At 30.0% G+C, this 24,133-nt stretch overlaps 1 pseudogene; it reads left to right on the forward strand.

Moving 5' to 3' along the window:
- The first annotated feature begins 7,597 nt into the window (after positions 1-7,597).
- LOC124915934 lies at positions 7,598-21,458 on the forward strand (annotated as a pseudogene).
- Positions 21,459-24,133: the final 2,675 nt, after the last annotated feature.

The raw sequence follows: 24,133 nt of genomic DNA on the forward strand, positions 1-24,133 counted from the left end.
ATCCAGTAAAAAGGTTGTACTTATTTCCAAAGATTATAGTCCTCTTTTGTTGTATGGATCACTTTTTTTAAATTCTTGAAATTTACACCCACATCTTAAATAATTACATAATTATAAATTTAAAAGTGTTAATATTATTTAATAAAAAAGAAATAGATGTTTTTAATATAGCATGTTCATAATAGGTTATGCATATACATACTTATCTATTATATATAATATTAAAAGAAGATAAAAATATTAGTATATATTTTATATATAATATGAAGAGATAAAAAAATGTTAATGTATATATTATATGTTACGAGAAAAAATGAATTTACAAGATTAATAATATATAATATATATAAAAAATCAATAAATTTTTGCTATAAATAAGTTAATGATTTTTGTTATATTACACCTAAATAATTCAAATATATATAATAATATTAAATAAAAAATAGGTCGAATTTATTTTTGTTGGTATCTATATATTAAAATAAGTTAAATGTTAATTATTTGTTTTAATATATTTTTTTATATTAATTATTTTTAAGTTTGTACCTTTCATATTATTGAATGTAGGTGTTATACGATGTTATACTTGAAGAACGTGACTTAAAAAGATTAATATATTAAATGCTCAAACAATTTATATAATTTTGTATTTGATTTTGGAATTTAATATTTTAAAATTTTGATTAGTTAGGATGGTTTATGTTTTTTAGATTATCATATTTTGAAAATTTTAATAGATTGTTCATATTTACATTTTGAAATGTCATGTTTTAAATGTTGTATATGTATGAAAATTTGATATTTTTATTTTGAAAATAAATTTTCGTTTAAGTTTAAACTCGAGTTTGAGTTTGAAAATTTAATTTTAGTTTAAACTTTTTGAGTTAAGTCAAACTTGTAGATAAATAGTTAAGTCAAACTTGTAAAAAAATAATCCAGTCAAATTTGAACTCTAATTTATAAACTCAATTCATTTACATTGCTAATCATATCAAATAAGGACATTCAGTTTTTTCTTCTCAATCTAAATATTTAAATAGAATCAGACTTATTAGGATATTGAGAGGCGCTCTAACTTTTGGCATGTCTCATACTACTGAACCAATTTCCAAACTAATCTTGTTTCATATTTAACTTCCCAAACTAACATTCTTTTTTTCATTCATTGCCAAACTAACCTACATTACTATTCAAATACAGTTTTTTATTTATTTATTTATTTTTTTAATTTATTTATATTTAAAATTATTATTTTATATATATATATTTAAATTAACCTTTTTTTATTAAAATATTTAATTTTTTTTATAAATTAGATTATTTATATTTTGATGTATATATTTACATTATTATTTATATTTTGAATTATTATTTTTATAAATATTATAATTTTAATTTTAATATATACATTTACATTTCAATTATTATTTATTATATTATAATAAATATTCACCTTACAATCCTCATAAATAATTAATAAATACTAATATATTTTAACCATAACCATATATAATAATTTAATAATTTATAAAAATAATTACAATTATTCTTCTATAAATTATTGACAATTTTACTCAAAATAATTTTTGACTGCGTTTCTTGGCCACACCTCTCACAAATTTAAATGTGATTATTCATGTATAAAATTCTTGGCCACACCTCCCACAAATTATAATCTTTAGTGAGTTATCTATCTCAATTCGAATACAACTTCGTTAGTTTTTCTCTTTCTCAAAATTTTACTAGTAATAAAATTATCATATTTCTCCAATTGAAAACGTCCAATATTGATTTTCTTGAACATATTTAAAATCGTTAACACTATATTTTAGGTTATGTTTGTTAGTTGATAAATATTTTTTTACTTATGTTTTAATTATTGTTTCTCATATGCTTAATCATGTTATTTTTCAATTTATTTGGTGACACTTTGAACGATCGTGCTTTTTTTATAATGTTTTTTTCAAAATATTTAAACCATTCTCGTTTATATAATATTTTTTAAAATAAAAAGTTATATAAAATAATAATTAAAATTAAATATATATTAAAATATAAATAATCAAATTTATAAAAAATAATAATTTAAAATATTAATTTAAATATAAATAATCAAATTTATAAAAATAATAATTTAAATATTTTAATAAAAATAATAATTTAAATATATATATATATATATAATAATGATAAGTTTAAATATAAAAAAATAATAAATAAATAAATAAACCAAGTTTGAATAGTAGAGTAAGTTATTTTGGGAAGTTGAATTAGTTCCTCCGTTACTCTCATCCCAAATAAAACCATCCCAGAATAAAAATAAGATTATTGTCATTAATGATAACTAGCATAATTTCCGTGCGATGCAAACGGACAAATTTATAAAAAAAAATCAAAATTTTTATATTAAAATAATTGAATCACACTATGTAATATATTAACGATTTCCTATTATATTAACGGTTTCATATTGTGTATATATTCTTTCACATTTCTAATTTTATTAATATTTTTGTGAATTATCTAATCTCAAATTTATTATAATTTTTTTTATAGAAACTTTTTTTAAATACAACTAAAATAAAATAATACAAATATGGTCATTTATTCACATATTTAGTTTTTTCCGTTTTATTAATTTAATTTTAAAAAAAATAACATGAATTATCACATTATCTTAAATTGGCGAAAATAATATTTGAGAAAAATATGTTTGTATTTTTTCTCTTGTGTACATAATTAATTCAACTTCTATTATATTCTCTAAAAAATTTCAAAAACAGATTATTATACATTAAAAATCAAAATATTAATTAAAATATATGTGAAATATCTATTAAAAAATAATATTGAATCATCTTTTTTATGTCAACACCATAAAACTCTTGTTTCAAAACTATATATATATATAAATATATTTATACTTAAATATTATTATATATATAATTTTATTTTGGTTAAACAATGACATAGATTATTATTTTTATTAAAAAAGAATAATTCAATTTTATAATATTTTGTATAAAAATATATATATTTACAATAATATTATAAATTAAATTAATAAATATTTATCAATTATTTAAAACATATCAAAATATTTGATATAGAGTTAAATATATTTTGTATTATTTATATATATATATATATATATATATATATATATATATATATAATCTATTTATTATATTTTTGTATTATATATATATATATATATAATAATTAAAATATTAATATTATTCATTAAAATATAATTTTATTTATAGTTTTATTACCAAATATCTTATTAGGTTTTGTTATAAAAAAAATTAATAATAAAAAAAATTTAAATCATTGGAGAAAGAGAATTATCGGGTTCCTCTTGATTTCAAATTTTCGTCTTCTTTTGCTTCCCATTTTTCTTCAAATCAATATCGAATATTTTTCTCTAGGTCTCTCTTACGTCGTCGTCACCCTCCTTCGTCGCGTCGTCGTTGCCCACCTCCTCTTCTCGTGCTACTTATACCTAAGGAGAAATGAGAGTCAATTTAAAAAAGACCTAGACCTAAGGAGAAATGAGAGACAAATTTGATGAGAAATTCATATAAAATGTGTAAAAATAAAAAAAATTAATTATTTTCTTTTCTAAATCTACGGAGACAGAGAATACTCCTCTTCCTCTTGATTTCGAATCTTCGTCTTCATTCGCTTCCCATTTTTTTTTCAAATCAAGATCAAATATTTTCCTCTATGTCTCTCTTATGTCATCGTCGCCCTCCTCCGTTGCATCATCGTCGGCCTTCTCCGTCACGTCGGCGTCGCCCTCCTCCTCTTCTCGTGCTACATATACCTAAACAGAAAAGAGTGTCGATTTAAGAAAGACCTAAACTTAAGAAGAAAGGAGAGACAAATGTAACGCGAGAATTTGATGAGAAAATTATATAAAATGTGTAAAAATAAAAAATTAATTGATTTTAAATTTAAATAAATACTTTTCAGAATCCACGGAGGTAGAGAGTCATCGACTTCCTTTTAATTTCGAATCCTCGTATTCATTCGCTTCCCATTTTTTCTTCAAATCAAGATCGAATATTTTCCTCTGGTCTTTCTTCTGTTGTCGACACCCACCTCCTATTCTCGTGTTAACTATACCTAAGGAGAAATGAGAGTTGATTGAAGAAAGACATAACCTAAGGAGAAAAGAGAGAAAATTGTACGCGTGAGAATTTGATGAGAAATTCATATAAAATGTGTAAAAATTTGGTAGATATCACCCTAAATTTTTAGTTTTAAACATCATTATATATATTATCTCCGTTTACGTAGAGATCATCCTAAATTTTTAGTTTTAAACATCATTATATATTATCTCCGTTTACGTAGAGACCCACTCATATTCACTACGTAGGGACTCATACATGCCATTTTATCCTTACTTTTGGCCTTCCCCATCAATCACAAATTCACCCACTCATACCCACTACGTAGGGACTCACACATGCCATCCACATCGACCACAAATTCACCCACTCATACCCACATGCACAATCATTTATAAATTCGCATAAATTGAGACTCGAACTTTTATCTCTAATACAAAATGTGAACACTTTAACCATTAGACCACTTTTGTTTTTTGAATTTAATTTAAAATTTTATGTATGTATAAATATTTAATCCTTGTTAATTAATAATAGATAAAATATATAATGAATAAAAGAAAATTAATTAATTATATAAATAATAAATATGTGAACACTTTAACCATAAGACCACTTGTATTTTTTGAATTGAATTTAAAATTTTATGTATGTATAAATATGTAATCCTGGTTAATTAATAATAAATAAAATATATAATGAATAAAAGAAAATTAATTAATTAATTATATAAATAATAAATATGCATAGAAGGATAATAGGAAGAAAAAAAATATATTTATATAAAATTAATGATAAAATATATTATATATAGATTTTAGGAGAGAGAAATATAATATTAATTTTTAAATAAATTAAAATATTTATAATTTTTATTTTATTAAAAAATTATAAAAATGATGTCTAAGAAAATATGAAATATATATATAAATGAGAAAAAAGAAAAGAAAAAATAAATTAATTAATAGTGTTATAAAATGAAAATTAATTAGGAAAGATATATTATGAATATGAGAGAGAAAAGAATATAAAAGTAAAATTTGTAATTTTATTTTAAGTTTAATAAATCATTATATATATATATATATTATTATTATTATTATTATTATTATTATTATTATTATTATGTATATTATAAATATATATATATAGTATTAAATATAAGTTTATATAAAATTAATGAAGAAAAATAATATATATAATTAGGAAAGAAAAATTAGTAAAATAAAATAAAAATTAATTAGAAAAGAAAAATTAATAATTATGGTATAAGAGATAAATTAGTAATTATGAATATATAATTATGACAAGAGAAAGAAACGGTTATAAAACATAACGGTGAAAACGTGAATATCGTCGTCGTACATTTTATTTTTAATCATTATTATATATATATATATATATATATATATATAGATTCTCTATTAATAATTTATAAAAAAATATATATATATATATATTACACTAAATTTCAGTTAAAAATCTGTAATGGGCTGCTCTTACTGAAGGATTTTACCCTAGGGCTCAAATGTCAAATAAAACTGCATGTTACCACATGTGTTGGAGATGATTTCCTGAATCAGAATCACCTTTTTTTACGATCGTTTAGCTTTTTGTTGAATCGTTCGGAATATCTAAAACTTATTGATACACCTTACCCACTTACACTTCAGCAACCAGCCATGGCAGAGATCGGAGAAGGAAGCGGCAAGAACAGACGCGAGCGCAGGCCCAGTGTCAAGACGGAGGATGATCAAGAGAAAGTGGACTTTGCGGAGGTAGCGCAGAAGTTCGTTGAGTGCGGCTTCAAAGGCGAGGTCTTTGACTTCTGGGCATTGGCCGGTGCCCGTTTGACCTGTGAAAACTTCGTCAAGTTGGCGAAGCCTTTCACAAATCTTCCCGATTTCGAAGTGCGGGCACTGGTGTTCCACGGGGCCGCTATGAGGGTCAATTCGATGCCTCCCAGTGTGCTTTGCACGTTTACTGATGTGGTCGACTTCCTGAAATTCCTCCAGACCGGTGAGGGTTCGAAGGTGATATCTGATGCTGAGCATAAGAAGAAGCTGCTGACAGCGAGGGCATCCAAGCATCTCACCACCATGGATCTTGGTTTGATCACTGCTTACAACTATCAGGCTGCGGACTTGGCCGCGGGGATTAAGCAGATACGCACTGATAGTGAGGCCCGTCAAAGCGCGCTACGCAAGTTACTGCGTGCAGAGATTGCTAAACGTGAGAATGATATTGCAGCTATTCGGGCGGAGATGATGCCTGCTGCGAACTGGACTGAGCCAGATCCTCACGATCTCTCTGTTGAGGCTTTCGACATCCTCAAGGAGAAGTGCCGAGTGGAGAAGAAGCCGTGCCCGCCTGAGTGCAAGGCGAGTTATGACCATGCCATGATGCTGTATGGTCGCGTTGCTCGCGAGCGACATCAAGTTGCTTTTCTGAGAAAGGATGGAAATGCCGACCTCATGAATGAGTACATCCGGAAGATGTTAGGCTTTGCCCCTCAAGCACCGAGAGGTGATACTGGTTCCCCACTTATATTCAACAACGAAACAGATGAGTACCAGACCCTAAGCCCCCTGCCAAGAAACATAGAGTTAAAGTCGAGGTTTCTATGAAGCCTGCCGGAAAGCCAAAGGTTAATAAGGGAGTGGACCTTGGAAAAGGTCTGATGGATCCCAGTGGTCCGCAGTAGATGGGAGGTGGGGATGGGGCGTATCATTGGTGGGGGAGAGATGGTAAATTGGTTCATTGACTCTGCCATGTGTCGTGGAGGTGGGCACTCTAATGATGCGCTTCGGTTACTAGCTTCCGCAAGTGAGGAGTGTCCGAGCAGACTCCTTACTTGTGTTTTTCAGTAGAACATGCCCGGAATATCTTGGGATTACAGTCTGGGCTGAGTGTGCCGGATGGCAGGGAGTGTTGTTCTGTCACCAACTTCAATGAGGAGGCTACTGCTTGCACGTTGTTTAGGGCAAGGTGTGGGGTGCAAACGTGCACTTTAGGATTTTGCATGGGAGAGGTTTGATGGTTAAAGAATTTGAGAAAACTACCTCGGGACAGGCTATTGGTAGGGAGGATATGATGATGGACGGACTGCAGCAGGTGTGTTCTATGCCATTGTATAATGTCCTATTCATGTACACCTTCATGAGGCACCTCGACATGAAGTCAGGCTTCAAGAATGGGATAGTCCGTGCTTCATCAGACTGGGGTGAACTTTTTGAGCAGATGGTTCTGTCTGAGCATGTGGTGGAGCTCGACTGGAGAAAATTTCATCGTGAGCATCCTCCTGAGGATATCCAGTTTGTAATCGACGTCATATGTGCATGTTTTATGCCCAGGGGGAGAAGAGAGGATCATTGTCATGGACTCTGGGGGCCTTGTGCAGATCGAGGGGATGGTGCCCAGCAGGACACTGTGGACTGGTTGGCTTGATACAGCTTTGAATGTCCTCTACATCTCTGCGGCATGCTGCGTCCAACTGGGGATCCCTCTCTCTGATGTGGACCTTTTCTGCGCAGGCGACGACAAACTCTCATGTTTTAGGAGGAGCGGCGGGAAAGAAAAGGTTGGAAGCACTGCGGGTCTGCCCAACCGAGGAAGACTTATTTGTTCATTCCCCGCCCTACCATGTGACTACAAGGCAAGCTTGTTTCGACTTCAAGTGCGATATCTCTTTGGGCACCTCTAGAAAGGTGAGTACTCCCACCTGTGTGACTTCCCCTTCAAGGTTGTTCACAATACATGGCCCTTCGAACTCCACCCATATGACCTCAAGGAGTACCGATTCGCTTGGAAACTCAACTTCCTTTCCTGTTACTGGCTATACCTAATGGACTGCCAATTAGAACCCATGACTGTGACATTTATTAGTTATTTGAATAAGTTGGATGAATTTAGTTTAATTAGTCTTTTTATTTTATTCATAAAGTTTAGCTAGTTAGTTGCTAATTATTTGTTTTTAGTTATTTCTTTTAAAAATTGTGTAGATTTTTATATCATTTTGATTATATACTTGGTATTGAGCAAAAATAGAAGTGTGAATAGAGAAATTCAGAAAACAAGTATCAATCTATGAGTTTGAGTGAAACACAATAAATGAATTGTGTATCAAACGATAGATGAATTGTGTATCAAGTGATCAACAGACCAACGTTTGAGCAGATTCTTGATAGAAGTACCTCAAAAATTGTTTGAAACTCATTGAAGAGCAAATTCGCAATCCATTTTGAATTCTTTGCGCAGGGATTTCGAGATTTTAGAAATGAAGAAATCGGAGTTGATAAATGAGTATTTTGCTCGGGTTACTATTATGGCTAACAAAATGTGAAGTAATGAATAAGTAAGGAGAGATTGCACGGTGATTGAAAAGATAATGCAGACGCTTCACAGAAACATTAACGCATGTTGTGGTGGACACTGAAGAGGCTAGAGATACTAAAATATGATCATTGATGAACTTCAGAGAGATTAACGCATGGTGTGGTGGTCACTGAAGAGGCTAGAGATACTAAAATACGATCATTGATGAACTTCAGAGAGATTAACGCATGTTGTGGTGGTCACTGAAGAGGCTAGAGATACTAAAATATGATCATTGATGAACTTCAGAGCTCTCTTGTCGTATCGGAGCAAAAGTTCAAGAAATTAGAGAAGGAAGAAGGTCAAGTCTTTAAGGTCACTAGTGAAGGTTTCGAGAGGAAGGGGAAGAAATACATGCAAGGAAGAGAAATATTAAAGGCATGGGAAAATTAGATATGTAATTTAGTTTTTTTTTTTTTTGGGGGGGGGGGGGGGAAACGACTTAGTGCCATTTCATTAAAAAAACTCAAAAGAGGGAAAAAAAATACTAAAGTTTAAGATCAGATCTAGACAATTTCTAGATTTGACAATGAAACAATAATTAAATACATAAAATAACAATAATCAATTAGCGCTTACAACGTTTTTACTTTTATTCTACTTGTGACATTCTCAAACGAAATATATCCCATATCTGGCAGAACTTTCTATTCTCTTCATTTCTTTCGATTGCTCTCCAGGATTGAATGAGTGCATTTCTATCTGAAGTTATATCTCTCCAAATATTTTCAGCGGTTCTACTTCTTCCAATGTGAGTTCTTGAATTTCTTTCTTTCCAGATATTGTAGATTACTGCTCCAAAGTAGCATTTCAACATACTTACATAAAAGGATCTTCCTTTTGCTTTATTCTTCATCCACTCTTGGTTTTCTTCCCATATTTTTGGAAAGTTGATGATGTTCATGTTTGCAGCATACATCCTACAGATTTGTATTATAAAAGAGCATTCCCCAAATAAATGGTTTATGCTTTCCTAAACTCCCGAACATGGGACACATTTGATATCAAAAATGTTTATATATTTTCGAATTCTGTCTTTTGTTGTCAACCTTTTTCCTGTATACCAGCCAGAGAATAAATTGGTGACAAAGAATAATCTTTGGAGACCATACCACATTATGCCAATCTACCTCCTGTCCTCTTGTTCTAACCAATTTCCATGCCTTTCCTGTAATAAACTTCTCATTGTTTTCTGTTTTCCAGCATATTTCATCATTATTTTCATTGAGTTGCTTCTACCTTATTAGGTTTAGGATTCTATCACCTTCTGTAATAAGCCTCAAAAGTGAATCAAATCTACCTTCATAGACGTCTCTAAATGAGTACTTGATATATTCTCTTCTAACTCTGTTTCCTTGCATTTCTTCTTTGAATATAATGGGAATATTATCCAGCCAAGGATCATGCCAGAATAGTACCCCACTTCCATTTCCAATTGAGGTTTTCACCATTTGAAAGACATTTTTTCTTGTTTTTATGATTTTCTTCAATGACCATGTCATTCTTTCGTTGATGCTTAGTGTCCAGATACTCTTCTCTTCTTTCATAAATCTTGTATGCACTCATTTGACCCATAGGGAGTCCGCTTTTTACTTCAACTCCCATAAGCTCTTGATGGTGAGGGCTTTGTTCCATTCAACACAACTTTTTATTCCTAGTCCTCCTTCTTTTATGGGAGTGCAAACATCCTCCCATTTGACTTTTTTTTCTCCTATGTCTTGTGTTCTCCATATGTAGTCTCTCATTATTCTATAGAGTTCAGCCATTACTTTCTTTGGGATGACTATTTGTTGTGCCCAGTAACCAATAATTTCAAAGATGACTCTTTTAACGAGCTCGATTCTACCTACATAAGACAGTTTTTTCGTAGCCCAACCCAAGACAGAATTTCTAACATTTTCTACCAGTTGTCTAAAGTGATTGTATCAGAGTTGTTTTGATGACAGGGGTACTCCAAGGTATTTCACTGGTAATTCACCTTCCTTGATTCCCATAATATTGAAAATGTTTTCTTTCCTTTCTTCATTAACCCCTGCATAGAAAGCCTGACTTTTGTCCTCATTGATGTATAAACCTATAATACTCGAAAAGATTGTTAGAGCTTCTTTGATTATACTAACAGATTCAACATCCGCATAAGACACAAAAAATAGATCATCTGCAAAACATATATGGGTTATTGCTTCTTCTTTGTAGTACGGGTGAAATTTGAAATGATGACTTCTCAGAAGCATTTTTAAAATACAGTCAAGAATTTCCATTATTAAGACGAATAGGTAAGGAGATAAAGGGTCTCCTTGACTTACTCCCCTTTCACCCTTGAAAAAGCCTCCATGAATACCATTCACGCTCATAACAAAGTGAGGAGTGGAAACACATTGCATAATCCAATCAATGAAAATAATTGGAAAACCTGCAGCAAGGAGGAATTCATGGATTGATCCCATCTAATCGAGTCAAAAGCTTTTTTGATGTCAATTTTGAAAGCCACGTGTGGTGATATGTTTTTTTGCCATATCCATTCAATAAGCTCTGCATGAGTATGATGTTATGGGAAATAGAGCGTTTAAGAATAAATGTTGATTGCCCTAATCCTACAAGTTTATCAATAACTGTTTTCAAACGTTGCGAAATAATTTTTGAAATAATTTTGTAAATAACATTGCAGCATGAAATAGGATGAAAGTCCTGAATTTTTTCCGGAATTGAATTCTTAGGAATCAAATTCAACACTATGACGTTCCATTGCTTCAACATTTTCCTATTTTGGAAGAATTCCAAAACCCCTTCGCTTATATCTTTACCCAATATTTCTCAGTTTTTTTTGAAGAAGTTCGCGTTGAAACCATCTGGCCCTGGGCTTTTATCTCCTTTCATCGAAAACACAGCTTTTCTGACTTCTTCCATATTGACTCTTGTAATCAATTGATTACCACTTTCTTCACTGATTTTCTTTTGCACAATCTGTTGAAGCAATCTTCGACTGTCCTCTATTATTGTGCTCGTTTCTGTTCCAATCAGCTCTTTGTAGAAACTTATTGCTTCCTTATGAACTGCCTTTTGTCCCTGTAAAACATCTTCATTTGAGTTTGTGAGCCTTAGGACCTGATTTCTGAAATTTCTTGATGAACATTTTTTATAGAAGAAAGAAGTATTATTGTCTCCTAATGAAAGCCAATTTTCTCTAGATTTTTGCTTAGCAAAACTTTCCTCTTTAGAATAAGTAATTTAGTGTTTTAATGGTCACAAACTTGGACATTTTGCTTCGAAATGTTTAAATTGAAAAGAAAATGCTTAATATGCTGAACTAGATGAAAAAGACATTCTCTTTATGGCCACTATTGTGACTCGGAAAAATAAGATTGAAAGTGGGTGATACATTGACTATGGATGTTCACATGTTTAGAAATCCATAATGGTTCTTACAATTTGATTCGAGTTTCACACCCTCAATAAAACTAGGGAATGACATAAGGTTTGTTGTTAAAGGAAAATGAAGTGTTCAATTTGGAGTTGGGAGAATCAATCAAATCATCTCTTAAGTGTATTATGTTCCTAAGTTAAAAATAAGTTTTGGGTGGTAACAAACTTTCTGTAAGTTATTTTAGAAATTTTGGTTGCAAAACTTATATTTATGTACAAGATCAAAAAGAGTCAAAATAGATGATAAGAGATCCACATGTGTTTTCTTAGAGTTATCAATGAATCAAAGGCAGGATCCTATTTAAAGAAAATGAAAGGTGGGATTGGAGCAATCATAAAAAAAATGTATAACTATATTATAATTTGAAAGAAAATCATGATGATAAATTTAGTATTGAAATATATGGTAGTGAAGAATATCAGAATGTTGAGGAAGAATCATTTAGTTTAATTACACGAATATTAGTTGAAGAAGAAACATCAAGTAGTCCAACTCTTTTTGTTACCTGTATAGGGAAGAAATCAGAGAGAGCTCCAGCATGGCTAGAAGACTATGCTATTGGTTTTGGGTTTATATGATGAAGATGTTATTAATTTGACCTTATATGCCACATTAGATCCAACAATTTTTAAAAATCTGCTAAAAATAAATAATGACTTGAAATAATGAAATATTGAATTTAAGCAATTGAGAAGAATGATATGTCTAAGTATGCAAAACAAATTGGAGTTAAATTAGTAATTAAAACTAAACTTTAATGAGTTTGGTAATATATAAAATTACAAGGCAAAACTGGTTGTCAAGGGTTATTATCAGAAACAAGAGATATACTATACCAAAGTGTTTGCACATGTTGTACGATGGGACACAATAAGACTTGCAATAGTAATGACAACTCAAAAGGGTTGGAATATATACATATTTAATGTCAAGAGAGCATTTTAAATGAAAAAATAGATCAATAAATATTGATGGAACAACTTAAAGGATTTGAGAAAAAATGAGAAGACATAAGGCTTAAAAACTTGAAAATGTCGTGTTGGCTTAAAACAAGTTCCGAGAACCTGATACAGCCGAATTGACTCCTGTTTTATACCAGGAGGATTCGTAAGGTATTCTTCGAAACCTACTTTTGTTTATAAAATTAGGATTTTAAGAAAATATTTGGATTGTTAATTATATGTTAATGATCTCATTATCACTCGAAATGATACCGAGAATCAAATTTATACATTTAAAGAGTATCATCCCTAAACCCTAAACCCACCAACAAAATTACTGTTATCGCCACAAACGCACATTAAAATCACATCATAGTCGCACGCAGCGGAAAGTATTCAACTTTTTCACCCCAAGTGTTGCTTGCTTCGCGCAACAAAACAATCTGCCAATTGCACAACCGTCTATAAAGTGTGAAGATAAGAGAAACACACAATTACGGGTGAACCCAACATTGAAATTTATATTCACTCACAAATACAAATTACAAAGTGCTATAATCTCTCAATGCTTACACACAAAAGACTCTCACTCGTGGAGAATATTTTTCTACCCAAAAATCTAACAAAATGTTTTGTGTATCTCATGGGATATATATAGCCAAATAAACAAGTGCCTAGGAAAATAACCAACTAATGGAGTGGGAAAACCGCCTAGAAATTGCTACTGGACGTGGGTCACGACGTTGCCCACAACTTTAGACCATTTTGCCACATCTTCCCATCATGCCAACATTTCTGGTCTTCCCGCCATCATGCCGACATTTCCGGTCTTCCCACCATCATGCCGACATTTCTGATCTTCGCCCCATCATGCTGAAATTTCCGGTCCTCGCCCCATCATGCCGACATTTCCGATCTTTGCTTCATCATGCTGACATATCCGTGTTAGAATCTTTAATCTAAATTTTTATTCTTTAATTCTATAATCTTTAATACTCTATGTCAATAAATTGAGATAAACATAAGTTGCGGAAACGTACCTGAATCTGGAATGAAAAACGGTTCATTAAGTCGTTATTCGTTATTCTCTTCTTCTTGATCTTCTCCTGATCTTGGATCTTCTTGTTCTGAATCTGAACCTGGATCGGAATGTGGATCTTCTTGTTCTGGATTTGGATCTGGATCGGAATGTCTGATGTGAGTGGGGTTTAAGTCTTCCAACCCTATATCGATAGCCTTCTTGAGTGTTCTTGAGAGATGAACTGAAACCTTTTGTCTGATGAGAGAAACAAAACGGGTAGGCTCTATATGGGTTGGGGACTTAGCCTTAATATACCCATTTATTATTCGGCCCATCAACGAAATAATAAATGGTATTTCTACTTCTACACAAATAATCTCCACATTTATTATAAATGTTTAAATAAGCCCCATAATCTTTATACTTTAATAAATCACTTCTTTAAGTGGGCTTTAATCTTTATTATGATAACAATAATTATTAAATAATATATGTACCCAAATATTGGAAATAATTCCAACAATCTCCCACTTGGGTCATATAATATTTCCTTAAATTGTATATTATAATCTTAAGAGCTCAGAATATTGTTATCCTTTCCAAATACATCTATATCAATCTCGTCCATCAATTATATCAATATAGGATTAAAATGATTTTTGTTACATTAGTTCGTAACTAAACCCTCAATAGTCACATATATCAATACAATCAAATGACATAGATTAAACATGGGTGTATAGTGTGGATTAAAATGTAGTGTGATCTTTAACATGTCTAATACCAACTGGTCCTCCATTATTTATTATAGAGATCATTCTGAATAACTTTATAATCTTGATTTCTTTAAAAACTAAATCTTTAATTTCTTTAGAAACTGATTCTTTAATGTGCACATAAATTCCAAATTATATCTATACAAGCATCATAATACAAACTCGCACTAAATCTGTATATCATCTAAATATGCAATATCCATATGAACAATATATTCATGAAAGATCTCAGATAGAAAATATGTAGAGAATTGATCCGTAATTTTAGAGTTTGTCCAAATATGCTCAATAGATAAGTAAACATTCTGAATTCTTTATTTTCCAAATAGTTCGACTTAGTCAAACTCATATTACTCTTAAAGTAAAAGAACTGCAAATTATTGTCACGTAATATCTTTAGTGATCTTTCTATATCATTCATAATTTGCAACCCCATGATAAAATTTTGCAGTCAAATTCTTTAATTGGATGCCACAAAACACTTAATAAATTCTGCCATCATGTCGAAAGAATTCCAGTGTCTTCTTAACACTCTTACAATAATTAATTTTTTAAACTAATAATTAAACCAAAACTATGTGGCACGAATTTCCAACTGTTTTGGTATCCAACAAAATTCGAATCAAAATACCAAATGATCTCTATCCGATTCGATTTCACTATATAAGTATGTAATGTTTTGTTATTAAAATGTCACATTACTTGTTTAGTTGCTTTCTTAATGATCCAAACCAGGATCCTTTAAATATTTGTCCAACATCATAAATATACTTAATTTCTTGATTCATATAATCTTGAGTATACATTAGACTCTTATTTAAGGAGTCTTTTGTATTTATTTATTTTCAAGGCTAATCTTGAAGTACTTATGAGACTAAATTTGTCTTTAGATCTTTCAGAATATCCAATAATTAACATCTAGAAATTCTTTAGTCTAGTTTATTTTATTTAGACCCATAAGACCTGATCTTAATTGGACAACCCCAAAAGAATTCACTAGTTGTTTTAGTTGAATCTTTATTCCATATATAAGTTGTAATTCTTAATTCTTCCTTCCAAATGAAGCAATTACATGAAGATATTTCATAAATGTTTGTTTTTAAATAAAGAGTATCTAAAGTAGTTCTTTATTTCTTCATCCTTAATATGAATTGTGAATGCCCACACCGATGTTTTTTTCACCATTAATTAACTTTTGACAACTAACTCAACCGTACATCAACACATTTACTTTAGATAGTAATAATGAAGTTTACCATCAAATGTGTATGAATACTAAAGTTAAATTACTCTTAGAACAAAAAAAAATATATAATATGTATTCTTTTATTTACCACTTTCTTTAGTAATTTTCTTTTAGGTACAACATCTGCAATTCTTACAACTTCATTTTTTTATTATCTTTTAAGTTATTTGCTAAGTTAACATTATTTATGTTATTTTTGTTTCAATCTTTTATTTTTTTACACACAATATGATGTGAGTTCATATAGAGACTAAGTCTCATTTTAGGCAACTGCAATTCACATCAATTAACTTAAGTGTGAATAAGAAAATCCAAATTAGATGCATGAGAATACATTAGTGTAACTCTAACTTTAATGCATTTAATTTTGAAATAAAATAAAACATATGGTGTATTTCTTGTGAAATCTTTATTCTAATAATAACCTTAGCAATTTTAACCCTTTTAGATATAATTCTTAATTTTTTTTTTTAACAAATTCTAGACACGCCTTAAATAAAATTTAATCACATAAAATGAACTTAAAATGTTGACAAGAAAAAATCCGTATAAGCAGAAGTGTTAACTTAATTAGATAACAAAACAAATGAACAACCATACTCACAAAATTTTAATAATCACATAAATTCAAAATAATGGTACGTCCCATCATAAGATATCAAACGCAACATTAATATTTAGTCTTTGGAAATTAAATAATAACTTGCAAACGGTACTCTTTTGTAGTAATCAAATATTAATAATAATTCCTGTCAAACAATTGGTTATCTTTGGATAGTCCAATTATTCACATGGCACACCGAATAATTGTTACATATTTATTACCACATTTGCATAATGTTATTCTGACCAATTATTTATTTTCCTTTGAAATAGTTATTTGAAATCGAATTTTTAACCCTTTCTTGTGATTCCTCGTATTGCCACATGTCGGATGACACGTGTGCTAAGCTACGGAGGGAGCTTCATGTGGGTTACAATAATTAATTTTAAAAAACTGTAAAGTACTAGCAAAATTTTTAAAAAATAATATTTTATTTTAAATTTTTGTTAATAATATTAATTATTAATATTCACATATTTTTATTGATTGATTTTGTGCTATAAATTCTATTAAAGTAATAATAATTATGAAAGCTAGAAAATGAAGAGACAAATGGCGAGAATAAAAAGACAAATGGCGAATGTAAAATTATAACCCTAACCAGCACCTCTTCAAATTACTCGCGCAAATCCTCTCCGAAAAAAGCAAGAGGAAGAAGATTTTTCATTACTGCACTCCTCAGGATCATCTTTGACCCTCCTTTATTTTGACTCTCATTTCTTCTGATAAGGAATCATGTGCTAATATGGAGGTGAAGGTTGAGAGTCTATATGGAGGAGGTCAAAAATGATCCTGAGAAGCGCATTAATGAAGACATAAAGAAGAATAAACTATAAGTGGAGGAAGGAGGTGGAACATTTTTATAGTTTTTTTTGTTAAAACAAATATCTTCTTCTCTAAAATTACTATTTTTTAATGTTAAAGTTTGTAAGAATAAAATTGTTGCAAGATCATCGTCTTCTAATAAATAATCCAGTCAATATTCTTACCAAGTTGTGAGCTTTGTTCAAGTTATGTTAAATGGGTTAATCTGAAATTACTCTTTCCGTCTAGAAGCATGAGAATCTTGTAGAAAATATTGTGCAAGGATGTTGTTTTGTTGATTGATCGACAATTTAGATATTTATTCACAGGAAGATACCTAATTTCATCCAGAACTGGCTTGAGATATCTCAGTAAATTGTTAGATTCTAAAATCTCAACTTTATCTATTCATATTTCTTTCAATCTGGTATGTTTTTGAAACAAAAACTTTTACAAATGCAGATTAATTCAGGCTAGTGGTTTGGAGGGTTCAATCCCTAATGTAATCTCTTTGAAGCTCATCAATATCTAATCTTATTATACTTGCTTTTGTTCAATGATTTTCAGGAGAATAAGTGATATAAATGGAACTGAATCACTATTTCCACTCATTACTAATTTGAAAAACCTTGAAATACTGTAAGTTGAATATTATATGACAATCTATTAGATGAATAAACTAATAGGTGGAGGAGGTGGAACATTTTTAACACAGTAAGATTCAATACTTCAACTATATGACAATCATTACATTGTTCTATTAAGGAATTTTGAATCCTTAATTGACTAATCGATGTTATCATTTGACTTTGTCATTCTAGTGAAACTACTTCATGCTTGAGAATCTTTCCGTGTCCAATCGGTATGTTTTGCAAGCTCGAGGTACATTTTGTTTTTTCAATCTTATGAACCGCAATGTTCTTTTGCTGTTCTCTTTCAGCTTTGAACTCCTTGTATATAAATTGTGTATGAAAGGGATACAGATCGAGGCGGGCCAGCAGATTTCTACAGAGGAAGTAACTGGGCGTTTAGTAGCACCGGGAATTTCATGGATGATGACCCACATGTCAATATTGTTTTAAGTTGAAAATACATCTAAGCTCTTGGAAAATAGTTATGAGTTGAGCATGAATGCACGAATCACTCCCATATCACTGACATATTATGGATTCTGTCTCATGAATGAGATTTACAGTGTAAAGTTTCACTTTAATGAAATTACATTTACCATATTCAACTATATAAGTTATGCCCAAAACAATATCTATGAGGCAATTGTGTTATGATATTACTTACCATAAGAAGGTATATTAGTCTGCAAGATTAGTAAGTCAGGCTTCCCATTTGTGCCTAACAAATTTCACCTTTTGGTAATGGTTTGTATTTGTCCTTGCTATTGTATGACAACTTAGGGGGCACTGGTTGTATTATTTACAAAAGAATTTTGAGCAGTGAATATTTGATCTGATTACGTTAGTCTAGCTGAAAGTGATTATCTGACAATGCTTGATGCCATGCTTTGTTTGGAAGTACCACACAAATTGGAGTTGGCATAGATTTTTCAAACTTTCTTCCTATTTTCAATGATTTCATTTTTCAGGGGAGATTTTTAGATTGTTTTTAGCTATATCTACCGTACTTTCAATCTCATTCTATTTAAAAGTATGTACATTGATATTTGTATAACCGGTTACATTTATTTTTTGAACTAGCATGACAGTCATAGCCTTCCGCTTACATTCAAAGCGCTATTAACATGTTACATTTTTGCTTTTGCAGATATTTTCTCCTTAGTTTCTTAGAAATGTTTCTTAACTTTCCTTGCACAGATCTAAAGGATTTTTATTTGTTCTCATTGAGGCAAATTGAAGCTGCTACAAACAGTTTTGATACTGCTAACAAGATTGGAGAAGGTGGTTTTGGTCCTGTTTACAAGGTATTTCTTTTTGAGAACAAAGTTTGCTACCCTAGTAAATAGTAACTAATAGTTGAACATAAATAAAATAATTAAAATAGGTCATGATAACAATTTCTCCATATTAATCTTTTGGTCAACAAGGTATAAGATCTGTATTGGCTTAGCTCGTGGTCTGGCTTTTCTCCATGAAGAATCATGGCTAAAGATTGTCCATAGAGACATCAAGGCTACAAATGTGTTGCTTGATAAGGATCTTAATCCCAAGATATCTGATTTTGGTCTGGCCCAAACTTAATGAAGAGGGGAATACCCACCTAAGCAGTATTGTTGCGGGGACTTAGTTAGTTTTCTAATCAACAAAATTATTATACACGTAAATATAATAGGGGTTTTGAAGACACTTTAGTTTATGAGTCTACTTTCTATGTCTCCTGTCTCATTTCTACATCAACATCATGGAAAAAAAAGTTAATGTTGTGCATATCACCCTCCTAAAGATATGGAGACATTCCTTGTAGTTGTAGGCTAATCTAAACTGATGAACTTCAAATAATAAATCTACAGACCAGAGTACTAGATGGAAAGATGCTTGGCCTCGGGAACTTACCTCTTTCATGAGGAACTCTATTTCGATTTTCATCCAAAACATCAGGATTAAGTGCATCTTCCCTAGGGATTAGTCATCCCTAGGGATTAGTCAAGGTGTGCGCAAACTAGCTATTTTGAACATTCTGGTATCACAAAATAATAATAATAAATCTTAATCTAGTTTCTAATAATTATCTAGTAACATATTTATCTTAAAATAATAATAATTACGCCCCAAAAGAGGTTGGTAGACGGGTTTAAAGGGACGTCAATACTGGCTCACCTGAGTATTGAGGTAAAGAGTGATGGTTGTGTCAATTGCTAGAGATCATTTTCTTTAAATGTGTTTAGGACAAATCTTGTCTTAATTTATTTTGTATTAATTCTTGTTTTTTCTGTAACCTGTATAAGTGAAATCAGATAGAGACAAGGAGGATCTACCTATAAGGCTACTTGAGTTGTAATCCGGTTGACCCAAAGTATTTTGTATATAGCTAACATTATAAAGAGGTAAATAACGACGAGATATGTCGTCGTTATTGATTGTTTCCTGTCACTAAAGGACAACCGTCACAGTAAACTAGGTAGATTTTGTTTTTTCCTTCATTTTATTATCACTCGGGTATATTTTATGAAAAACTTTTAGTCCGAGTAGATTCCAAATCTTAGTTCCGCCCTTGTACATAGGAAATGCATTCATATATTTTTAGTTGGATGACTCGGCACCACAATAACTAACATGGAAGTCACATTTATTGTTGACGAATCTTTTTCAAATTGTTCATGCAAACTCTAATATATGTAACAGATCCTCAAAAGTTTATTTAAGATGAAGAATCTTAAGGCATACAATAATAATTTTAGATTATTTATGCAGCGGATACATGGAAGCCGAGTATGCAATGCATGGTTATTTAACTGACAAAGTAGATGTTTATAGTTTAGGAATTGTTGCTCTGTCAGTGGGATATGTAACACAGCTTTATAGACCAGAGGAGGAATATTTCTGCCTTCTTGATTATGTAAGTCAAATATGTGTTTCCCTTATTTTACTAAATATGTTTGATGGATAATTCTGTTTTTTTCTCAATTAGGTACATGTTTTGAGAGAAAATGAAACTCTTGCAAATCTGGTAGATCGAAAGTTAGGACTAGATTTCAAGCCAGACGAGGCGATGGTGATGACCAATATAGCTCTGATTTGCACCAATGTCACGGCTACTGCAAGACAAACCATGTCTTCAGTTGTAAGCATGCTCGAGGATAGAATAATTCCTCAAGAGTTGCTAAAGGACTTGGACTCGATTGCCATAACTCGTAAACTGAAGATGATGAACATGATGGATCAACAGCAACAAACGGATGTGGATACAGAGGAACTTACTGTTAAATATACAGATAGTGGAAGACTTCTAAACCATGGCTCCGAGATTGAGCTCTACCAAAATAATACTACATACAGAAATACATGTTAGAGATAATGGCTTTTCATTTCTTCTCTATGTTGAAGAAGACATATCCTAACAAGAATTCCGTTCACTTTGTTGTAGAAGTTGGTTATGAAAACAAGCTAATCGAGTGTGTATAGGTAGAGTTTTTTCTTATTATTATTTTGAAACATCATTTTATTTTTTATTTTTTGTGTTGAGTTAAATTATACACGTCGATGATAATGAAAACAATGAGTAGATGAAACTTAGGTTAAAGGGTTATTGTTGAGACATTTTATTGATGATTCGGTCATTTTCGGCGGAATTCCAGTAAGAAAGTTGTACTTATTCCCCATGAATTGTAGTCATCTTTTGTTGTATGCATAACTTTTTTTAAATTCTTGAAAATTACACGTCTTAAATAATTACATAATTATAAATTTAAAAATGTGAATAATATTTAAAAAAAAAAGAAATAGATGTTTTTAATATAACATGTTCATAATAGGTTATGCATATACATACCATCTATTATATATAATATTAAAATATTGTATACATGTTATACATTACGAGAAAAAATGAATTTACAAGATTAATAATATATAATATATATAAAATAATTAATAAATTCTTACTATAAATAAGTCAATAATTTTTGTTATACTTGCCCAAATAATTCAAATATATATAATAATATTAAATAAAAAAATATCCAATTTATTTTTGTTGGTATCTATATCTTAAAATAAGTTAAATTTTAGTTATTTGTTTTAACATATTTTTTTATATTAATTATTTTTAAGCTTGTATATTTCATATTATTAAATGCAGATAGTTATACGCTTGTTATGCTTAAAAACGTGACTTAAAAGAAAATTAATATATTGAATGTTCAAACAATTTATATAGTTTTGTATTTGATTTTGGAATTTTATATTTAAAAATTTTGATTAGTTATGGTGGTTTAATGTTTTTAGACTATCATGTTTTTTAAATTTTCAATAGTTACTATTGTTTCATATTTTCATTTTGAAATGTCATGTTTTTAAATGTTGAATATGTATGAAAATTTGATATCTTCATAAATATCAAGGTTTTGAAAACCGTTCCGGTCATCAACCCGGTTTTTTTGGCGAACTTCGGTCCGACCAGTTCAACCGGTTGAACCACTGGTTGAACCGGATTTTAAATTTAAAAAAAATAATTTAAATATATGGGTATATAAATGATAATATATATATTTAATTAGACATGTGCAAAATTAATCACATACTTTTTAAATATTAAAACGTTTTCTAAATTTAATACATTTTCTTATTAAATATTATGTTAAAAAACACCTAGTATAAATTAAAAGAGATATAAATTTAATAATTTATAATTATATTAAAATAAAATATAATATATATTTTTATTTCTAAAAATTTAATTTAATAAGTAATAAAAAAAACTATATTTGAACCCTCAATTAATAACAGGAAAATAGTACACTCAATTACTCAATTAATAACAGGCAAAGAGTCAATTAATAACAGGCAAAGAGTACAGAAAGAGAGAGAAAGAGTACAGAGAGAGAAAGAGACAGGTTTTGGAGAAACCTTTCTAACCGGTTATTTCCGGTTCCGATTTCCGGTCAAACGTCTGGTCGGACCGGATTTTGACCGGTTCGAAAGGTAGCCGTATTAAAGTAAAAAATTGAACCGCCTCCTCAACCGTTTCGCGGTCCGACCGCGTATTTTAAAACCTTGATAAATATCTGAACCGAACTTGTAAAAAAATAGTCGAGTCAAACTTGAGCTCTAATTTATAAACTCGGCTCATTTACCATCCTAATCATATCAAATAAGGACATTCAACTTTTTCTTCTACATCTAAATATTTAAATAGAATCACACATACTTTGATATTGAGAGGCATTCTAACTTTTTGCCTATCCCATACTCCATTACTAGGGATGGCAACGGGTATCCTACCCGCCGGGTAGTGAAGTACCTATCCCCGAACCCGATTTTTAAATTACTACCCGACTCCGAACCCGACGGGTAACTCTATTTATATCCCTATCCTCGATTCATCGGGTACCCGATCCCCGACGGGTACCCCATTACCCGATATTAAATATTAAAAAATTATATTTTAATTAACTAAAATTATATAAATTAAATATAATATGTTACTAAAAAATATAATTAACCTAAAACTATTAATAAATATTATATCCTTAAACAGAAAATCATCCACACTATAAAATATAAATTTATTCATACTACATAATATAAATTCATCCATATTACAAAAATACAAATAAACATAAAAGTGATAGAACATAATTTTTAATTAAACACAAAAATTTCAAAAATCATCAAATTAGTTCTCACAAAAAAATATTCTTCTTAAATACACTTCTTCAACACATTTAATTACAACCTACAAAATTAATAAAAAACAATCATTATTAACAAATACAAAATAGACTAATAACATACCTTTTTCCAAAAATATTTATAAAAATAAATAAGTAATATGTCGAAATATTATTCTCTAAATATAGTTAAACATAATATTTAAAAAAAACTATTTTATTTTTAAACTAATATATTGAATTAAATATAAAGAACTTTTAATACTCCTTAAAAAAAAACTCTTTTGACCCTTTATTTTTGACTTTATAAAAAATAAATTTATTTACTGTATTACTTTATTAAATTATAAATTATTTTATAAAAAATATTTAATAATATTAATATTCTATTATAATTTAGAACTAGTTTGTTAGTTGTGAAAATCCTGAGATAAATTTATATAATTTATATAATGTTTGATGCGATTTATTTAATCGAAGTCAAATAACTGATAGACATATTA

This window comes from Impatiens glandulifera, chromosome 9 (assembly GCF_907164915.1).
Source record: "Impatiens glandulifera chromosome 9, dImpGla2.1, whole genome shotgun sequence".
NCBI classification, from domain to species: domain Eukaryota; kingdom Viridiplantae; phylum Streptophyta; class Magnoliopsida; order Ericales; family Balsaminaceae; genus Impatiens; species Impatiens glandulifera.